Raw genomic sequence first — 7,456 nt, 5'->3', positions numbered from 1 at the left:
CATCTCTAGAGGGCATTCACAAGAGAGAATCTCTATGGGTTTTGTCATAATTTGGCACAAAGCTTACTTGTGTGGCTTTTTTTTTTGTCCAGAATACTTACAGCCAAAAATACTAGGCTGAATTACGTGTCAGTTTCAGTAGTGAGTCTTGAGTAAGTTAAATTTTTCACGTGCAGTTGTATACTTCACGTGCTTTTTCAGGCAGGTCTGTTTGTTGAAGGATGACAGAATAGAGGTTGTTTGGGCAACAGTTGTACAATGTATTTATTTCCAAGTATACATGTACTCATGAGGCCCAACTCCTTTCAGTTCTAAGGATAATCAATAAAAAAAATCTCTGCTTAAATGCTTCTGCAGATATATTTGTTTCTTGTTTATAAAATATAATCACCACAAACCTCTTTGCTGTGGCTGAATTACGTGTCAGTTTCAGTAGTGAGTCTTGAGTAAGTTAAATTTTTCACGTGCAGTTGTATACTTCACGTGCTTTTTCAGGCAGGTCTGTTTGTTGAAGGATGACAGAATAGAGGTTGTTTGGGCAACAGTTGTACAATGTATTTATTTCCAAGTATACATGTACTCATGAGGCCCAACTCCTTTCAGTTCTAAGGATAATCAATAAAAAAAATCTCTCTGCTTAAATGCTTCTGCTGATATATTTGTTTCTTGTTTATAAAATATAATCACCACAAACCTCTTTGCTGTTTTACTTTTAATATCTATCTCTCTATATTTACTTCTAATATCTTTACCTGTTTGCAGGAGATATTAGACACAATCACTGAATAATATTTCATCTGTTTCATCAGAATTATAAGTTGTTTACGCACACACACACCCAAGTTCTGTATCGCTTAGACTCTTTGTGTTAGATGTTATGCCTCTGCAGCTCACAAAACTAGAAAAACAGTTTGGATATCGCTGTATATTATTTCCTCTGTTTTAGTAAACACCACAATAATAAGGTGTTTGCACACACGTAGACAAGTTCTGTATTGCCTACAGACACCATGTTTGTTGTCATGGCTCTAAATCTTTCCAAATCATTTGTTGCCTTGTTTGATCAAACTACTGTTTGCTCTGCTTGAGCCAAACTGAGAGCAAAGAGAGACAAGGTACGTGCTGTGGAACATGTGTGATGGCTGGGGAGGGGGCGAGGGCGGGGGAGTCTCGGCATAGTGACTCCGAGGCTTGGACCCTGGCATTGAAATTGGGATGATTAAAAAAAGACAGGGGTTATGTGTGGGAGGAAGCCTCCCCTTTATACTAGTAAACAAAGACAGCCAGAAGCTGGTGATGCAGAGATGAGGAGAGAGAGTGAGAGAATAAGAGGGAGATCTGCATAGTAAATAGAGAATGACTGTCTTGATTCCTGAATGGAAAGAGAGCCAGATCAGGCTCCTTGTTTGAAGTCCAGTGGCGCGCCACAAGACAGGAAACTTACATAAAAGAATAGGGGACGGGGAGGTCGGAGCCACTAAGGTGGCCTGTCGGAAGTTATTGTTTCTGAATAAGAGGCTTCCAGAATTAATAATCGTGAGTTCAATGGGTAAAGCTTCCTTTCAGATTGTTTGCCCTGTTAGTGATTCTCTTTATACTCCATAGGGTATACATGGTATATACGGTATATAAACACACTGTTACGTACTGTTCCTAGACTTGAAAGTTTGGAAATCCAAATGCAGCTTTTATTGGGACAATCCAGAAACTTAATCCAAAATACAGGCAACAGGTCAATACACAGGCAACAATCCAAACAAGCAACAAGGCAGAAAACACATGCAAAAGGGTAATCCAAGAGATTGACACTAAAGACTGGTGTAAAATCTGCTGAAAATTCAGCTTTGCCATTTTAGGAATAAATCACATTTTAAAATATATTAAAATAAAATAAAATAGAAATGTTATTTCAAACTGTAATAATTTATAACTTATTTTTGGTCAAATAAATGCAGTAAACTGATCAAAAATACAACAAAAAACAGTAATATTATGAAATATTCTTACAATTTAAAATAACTGTTTTCTGTTTTCATATATTTAAAAATATAATTTATTCCTGTGATGGCAAAGTTGAATTTTCAGCAGCCATTACTCCAGTTTTTAGTGTCACATGATCCTTCAGAAATTATTCTAATATGCTGATTTGGTGTTCAAGAAACGTTACAATTTTTTGTGATATACAACCATTCACTTTCACCACAGATTGGGGTAAAGAAGAGAAAAGAAATGAATAGTTTTACATTAAGCGAAGTCACGTTACATTGATGAAAAGTGACTGTAAAGACATTTATAATGTTTCAAACGATTATATAAAATGAATGCTGTTCTTTTGAACTTTCTATTGATTAAAGAATCTTGAAAATAATTTAGTACGGTTTCCTCAAAAATATTAAGCAGCAATAATAATAAAAACTATGAATAATAATTGATAATTGAGCACCAAATCAACATATTAGAATTATATCTGAAAGATCATGTGACATTTAAGAGTAATGGCTGCTGAAAATTCAGCTGGCTTTAATTTACATGGAGATGTATTGCAAAGTGAAGCTCTAACTCTGTTTCAAGATAAGGGTCTGCGGGCCAAAAGAGGAAACCTGCAGATTATTTGGCAGTGTTCTCCCACACACAGCCTGTTGGTGGCCCTACTGCTCTAAACAACCTGACTTATTGTTTCAGGAAGACCCTTTCCTCTCGCCCTGGACCCCGCTACCCACCCCTTCATCTTCAGCTATAAATATCATATTGCTCTTTGGGAGGTGTTGGGATTTTAATAGACTGGAAAGAGCTTCATTTACTGATAAAATCTGCACTTTACAATGATAGACTGCCATATAAGGATATTTCTAGCTTTGGCCTTTGCTCTCTTCAGCAGAAACAATAGCAATAGAAATCTTCATTCTCTTTGACACTTCAACAAAAGTGAATAACAATCTTTATTTCAGAATTAAATCATTATTTTTCTTCACTCAGTCAAAATGTATATTCAATAAATTTCAGTGTCATTTCACATGACATCAAACAACCACCTTTCACCAGCTTAACAATTTTTCCCCCCAATGCATATTATTTGCCTTTTGTACAGCTATGCTGATTATATCCAAAAAAATGCTATAAATTAGTTTACTCCTGCAATTGTCAAATAGTCTCTGGACATTCCCCAATCCCCCCCCCCAAAGCTTTCAGTTTTAGCATTAGTCAAAAACATGCTGTGCATAAAGTCACATAGTGTACATTTTAAAATGAGTTAATAGGCTTGCGTGTAATCCGCTACCACTGACATAGTTATTGTTGTTAGATCAGTACTCCTTGTTCTGGCTGTGACCAGTCTTATACAGCAGATACATGCTAATCATTTCACTATGCCAAATTCTCAGTTGAACCATTCAGAGAATGACCAACAGCCTGCCAACAGACAAAAAGAAATCTTGAGGTCATTTCATGAATGAAGACAGAAGAACTTAAACAACTGCTGAATCTAACAGAGAAGCCAATAACGTAGTAAAGTGTCTTACATAATATTACTTAAATGTTCACAATTACACATCAACGAAAATGTTAAACCTGTGTGATTAGTAAGGTTTTGGCAACAAACATTTTCAAAAAGTGGCAACACAAGTTAGTAATTCCTGTACACTATTTGCATGCTATGTTTAAACAATAGAGAGTACACATAATTATTCTCAATAAAATCTCAGAAAAGGACTCAACAAGAAAAAGTTGGAAGCAATAACTGTGCAATTCGGTGAAACACTGCCTACCTCCACTCACCTACAGTTATCCGTACGGTCTTGTGTCCAGCATCAATCATAACTACACACCCACAAACCGTGTGACCTCTTTAGGTACAGGGTTTTATTCTTCCCATTCTAATCACTGTATTTTGCATCAGAGGCTTGATATTTAGGATAACTTTGGAATGTCTTCCATCTCCAGATTTCTGTCTAATCTTAAGTGTTCATCTTTTGTCTATCTCAAGACAAAACATTCAATTTCAGGCCAGCATTCACATATCCCTTATCATGCATTGTTTATCGTAGTCTATTCTTTGACCTTGTGATCTGTTTTGTGCATGCTAATGTTTTTTCTGTATTTTTATTATACCTGCTGTGTCTTGACCTTGTTTTAGTAATGGTTTACATCCCTTTCAGTTTAATGGCTCTTATCCATCCACCAAAGCCAACCGTTAATAAACCATAATATATATTTATTGGGGGAATTATTTTTTTACTTCACAGAAAATGTTAAATAGATGATTGGGGCGTATGTTTAAAGCATCAAATTTTACCTTAATCCCTGCATTTTATTTAAAAAATAAATATTTGGTTTGGATTGTACAGCTTCTATTTTCTACCATTTCACAGTAGGCTTTTATGGTAAATGCACAGGACATTTCTATGTAAAACAAGTCATTTAATTTAATGATTAAAAGAACAAAAAGCCATCTCATGCAAAAGCCTCATATAGCAATATGCAAGGACTAATCCTACATAATGGGTCGAAAACTGTTTACCAAACCCTTTGTTTATACTCATACAGGTTGTTTTCTTTTCCCTGACAATGACATCCAGTCTATCCAGAGATATTTTGGGGTTTGTATCTGCTTTGGAACCTTTATTAGCAGAGTGATATTACTTCTGCCAGTGTTGTTTCTCTGGTTGCAGAGGTTTTTGTTTATCTTCATGTGTATGGGAAATTGACATAGAAGGATGCAGTCTAAATTTGTGTTTCTGTCCATAAGGAAACAACTTCGAGAAACAAAAAGACTGTAAGCTCCAATCAATTTTTAAGATAGCGACAGAACACACAACAAGGGGAACAATCAAAATGTCAAATATATTTTTCCCTAAAGCATTATTCAAGACACGTGATCTTTAAACAATCAGTTCAGTAGTTGTAACATGATGCATTACAATACAACAAATGCAATGCACATAATGCTGATCACAAGGTTGGCATTTATTGCATAATCAATTAATAAAAGTGTGTAACAGAACGTAGCTTACCTTATTCATAGCACTGGCCAAAGCAAGCAGTGCTCTCCAAAGCCAGAGTGGAATAGATCTAAGGATATAGGCTATCTCCAAACGCACTGGCTCCCCCTGCTGACGCACTGACGATATCGCTCCAAACACTTGTGGCAATGTAATGGTGCCTGTTTTAGGGGGTAATTAGGGGATGAGGTTTTTTGTTAAACATGCAAGACGAATTTCAATAATTTACCTGCAGCTACCTGATAACAGCCAGTGCTTTAAAGAATTAAAAGAGAAAGCTAAACAATATGACATGCACGTATACTGTCCGTTGGAAATCAGCACTGAATATTCACAGCGGCACAGCAGAAGAAATATTTTAGCCGAGTTGTGAATGTGACGAGAAAAAGATCATGCACAGCGTCTTTCAGTGAGCTGCAAAACAACCACACGGAACTGAAATTCGAACAAGTATATAAACTTATTGTCCAGTTCTTTTAATTAATCATTCATTAAATCGTTTACATGTTTGGATCAGGCCGTCAATCCTTTACCAAAGGAACTCAGCACTTACTTTTTCCACATTGCACTCACTTAACGTTAGGCTTTTAACGTTGGACTGTGTAATATAATTTCAACTTTATCTTTAACAGCGTTCAAGATGGAAGAAATATTTTAGCCGAGTTGTGAATGTGACGAGAAAAAGATCATGCACAGCGTCTTTCAGTGAGCTGCAAAACAACCACACGGAACTGAAATTCGAACAAGTATATAAACTTATTGTCCAGTTCTTTTAATTAATCATTCATTAAATCGTTTACATGTTTGGATCAGGCCGTCAATCCTTTACCAAAGGAACTCAGCACTTACTTTTTCCACATTGCACTCACTTAACGTAAGGCTTTTACTTTCAGAAGTTGTTTCAGTGTAATTGGTGACTGGTTGTTCATAATACATAAAAGATTCACTTTTCCGTTTAAAGTAGGCCCCTTCGGTTCGGTTCGGTTCGGTTCGGCAAAGTATACGCCTACAAACCGTTCTGCCGCCCAGATGGTGGAAAAGCGGCTGATATAGATTTAGCCTTTATCGTAAATAAATTGGGAGAAAATAACAATTTAAACAATTTACATTTATAGGATAAAACCTACGGAGCGTTCCTGTTTTTTATCTGTAGTTTCATAGACCTACATCTAGCCTAATTTTAGTGCATCTTTTATCCAAACTGTTTAAATTGAAACGTCAGGAGTGTCAACAGTAGGCCTACTTATTAGTTCTACAACACCCAGAGCTGTGTTTATAGACTAAGGTGACCAGATTTCTGAAATGAAAACCGGGGACATTGCCTAGTTCAGTGATCAAAATATCACTGAAATCTCACATGTGATAATCTACAAAATTAGAAAACGGGGACAATATATTTGTGTATGTTTTTTTTATTTATTGTTTTTGTTTCCAAATATTAATATCATAATTAGTAATTACAATGATGTTTAAGGATCAAGCTTACCCTGGTTTAGTAATAGGACTACAATTCTCCAAAAATCACACTATGAAATGTAAATAGCATCTATTTCAAATAGTAAACAGATCAAAACAGGATTATAACACAATTATGACTTTTAAAAAAACAATAAAAATAAAACAATAAAAATGAGAACATATGATAAATAAAACTGTATTTAACAAATATTTTTGGAAATTGATCTACTAGCCCTAATCAGGTTTATTTAGCATTTTAGGCTCATTTTGACCACAAAGGATGTGCTTTCTGCAAGTGTAATTGTTTATTTTATTTATTTATTTATTATTATTATATTAATTAATATTATTATTATTCATATCGGAGTTGTGACGGCGGAAGTTGAATGAAGATGAATGTTTAATACTGTGTGCAAAAAAAAATCCCGCCTTACCTTGTTATAAAGTGCACACAAACAGTATTACTTGTTTTAACATGTATATAGTTAGTATGTGACTACCCTGAAACCAATAACGGTGTGTCTCTTTTGATAATTGACAATAATAGCGTTCTGCTCTAGTCCCAAGTCATTCTTGAGAAGTGGGACAAACCAGGGTGCAAAATTGAAAAAATAAAAACCTTGTACTCAGACAAATGAAACTACATTTATGTATCTTATATGTACTAAGCTACTGAGCTATGCTTTGATACAACCTCCCAGCTTTTCTCTTTTTTAACAAAATGTGCTTTTTTACCTTGGACTGTGTAATATAATTTCAACTTTATCTTTAACAGCGTTCAAGATGTTTTTAACATTTTATAAACACATTCTATTATTAATCCCTCATGACATTTAAAATTGAAAATATGTTTATTTTTAAACCTAATAGCAGTTGCCCTTGCTGGACCTGTTTTGTCCCATGTCTCAAGAATGAGTAGCAGCGCCCTCTGTTGGTGAAAGTAATCGTTGTTTTGAACGTGCTGTAAAACTGGGACATTTCCGGGGACAGCTCCAGTCGGG

Source organism: Sinocyclocheilus grahami, unplaced genomic scaffold (assembly GCF_001515645.1).
Source record: "Sinocyclocheilus grahami isolate Dianchi unplaced genomic scaffold, SAMN03320097.WGS_v1.1 scaffold200.1, whole genome shotgun sequence".
Classification (NCBI taxonomy): Eukaryota; Metazoa; Chordata; class Actinopteri; order Cypriniformes; family Cyprinidae; genus Sinocyclocheilus; species Sinocyclocheilus grahami.
The sequence above is the reverse complement of the archived record's forward strand: the minus strand, read 5'-3'. Positions refer to the sequence as shown.